This window comes from Perca flavescens, chromosome 21 (genome assembly GCF_004354835.1).
Source record: "Perca flavescens isolate YP-PL-M2 chromosome 21, PFLA_1.0, whole genome shotgun sequence".
In the NCBI taxonomy this organism is placed as follows: domain Eukaryota; kingdom Metazoa; phylum Chordata; class Actinopteri; order Perciformes; family Percidae; genus Perca; species Perca flavescens.
In genome coordinates, this window is record NC_041351.1 from 28,416,542 (window position 1) to 28,418,393 (window position 1,852).

The 1,852-nt window shown below is 42.2% G+C and overlaps 1 non-coding gene across 1 annotated transcript; it reads right to left on the bottom strand.

Annotated features, from left to right (window-relative positions):
* Window positions 1-1,436: 1,436 nt before the first annotated feature.
* trnaw-cca (transfer RNA tryptophan (anticodon CCA)) lies at window positions 1,437-1,508 on the bottom strand. Its single transcript has one exon. It is a non-coding gene; the product is annotated as a tRNA-Trp (tRNA).
* Window positions 1,509-1,852: the final 344 nt, after the last annotated feature.

The window sequence follows — 1,852 nt, forward strand, 5'->3', positions numbered from 1 at the left end:
AATTGAACCCTCATCTAAAGCGCCATGAGGCCGGCCTACATTACCATGTTCAGCCACAACGAGGTGTCAATGGGCAGGTGGCGCTCTTTCCCAATGACTCACAGATCTGATACTACTGCTGGAGCCTCATCGGTTACAGTTTTTTACATCTGTATTTATACAGTGCTTTTCTAGTTTTAACAAGTAGCCTACTAAAAGAACTTTTACATATTACAGGAACCATTCGCACATAGGTGTGTGTGTGTGTGTGTGTGTGTGTGTGTGTGTGTGTGTGTGTGTGTGTGTGTGTGTGTGTACGTTCTTATGGGGGGGGTGGGGGTGAATAACCATTGATCAGTAAGTGTGGCCCTGATCTAAACATCTGATCTTTTCTCTGCCCTTGTCCTCTTCTTCCTCCTCCTCCTCTTCCAACTCTTCCTCCATGAACTTGTCCTGAGGTACATCCCATGTCCCTTATTTGATAGCTCCTCGACTCCTCTGTCCTCGGCTTAACCGGAAGTTGTTCCGTCCCTCCTCAGTGAAGGCCGTCTCAAAGCTCTTATGGAACTGACCATAATAAAGTACATTAAGTTAATTTAATGTACCTTCTTGACTGTGTATGGGTGTTTACCAGTGGTGTTGTTAAATGACTTTTCATATGTTGGTTACAGCGTTACAGTAGTTTAAGGATAATTGCTAGCTGGTAACTTTGAAGTATGTTATTTGTCTTAATAGTCATAGAAACAAAAAACTTTCTTTTATGTAATAAAATAATAATTCACCTGGGAAAAATAGTTATGGTCCAGAGGTGTCCCATGCAGTGCAGACACCTCGTTTGGTGTGATAAGGGCCAGGTGGAAATACCCAGGTGGAGGGTAAGTCCCCCTAGTGTAGCTGGGGCTGTTCTTCAGGATGCGTGCATCATGCACGCAGAGGTGTCAAGTAACTAAGTACAAATACTTTGTTACCTTACTTAAGTAGAAATGTTGGGTATCTATACTTTACTGGAGTAATTATTTTACAGGAGACGTTTTGCTTCTACTCCTTACATTTTCATGCAATTGTCTGTACCTTCTTCTCCTTACATTTTAAAAAATAGCCTTGTTACTCCTATTTCTGTTCGGCTTGTTTTCATTCATTGGGGCAGTGGTATCCTAAAGGTTAAAGAAGTGAGCTTTTGACCGGGAGGTCATTGGTTCAATCCCCAGACTGACAGGATAAAAATCTGGGAGGGAAAAGTGAAAGAGCAGCGCTTGACCCCCATGCTACACTTTTTCACCAGGTCACACACTCTCCTCACACGAGTAAACACTACATCTGACATGTTGTCATTTCATTGCCCAGTAATTCAGAGCCCATTTTCAAGTTCTTGATGTGATAAAATCTCCAGCATGTGAACAAGATACCACCCTATCCTGTCTGACCATTGTCCAATGGAGCTGGAGAAACAGAAACGCCGACCCTGACGTGATTTGAACACGCAACCTTCTGATTTGGAGTCAGACGCGCTACTGTTGCACCACAGAGTCTGAAATCATGTTTACCAAACTGGTGACAAGTCCAACACTGGGGGGAGACATTGATTAAAAACATTGTAGTAGTCAGTTTAAAGGTGAGTTATAATGGCTATTTTCAGGTTCATTCTTGTGTTTTATGTTTCTTCTAGGACATGTTTATATACTTTGATATTCAAAAGACTCTTTATTTTTCATATACGGCCCATGGGTGCAGCACCTGTACTATCTGTTGTAGAGCTGTCTCTTCAAAATCCTTCCTAAAAAGCCCAGTCTGCTCTCCTTGGTCAGTGTTTCCAGGTCTCTGCATCATTGGCATCTGAAGCTTTTAAACCAAAAACTAAACCACCAGACAAGTT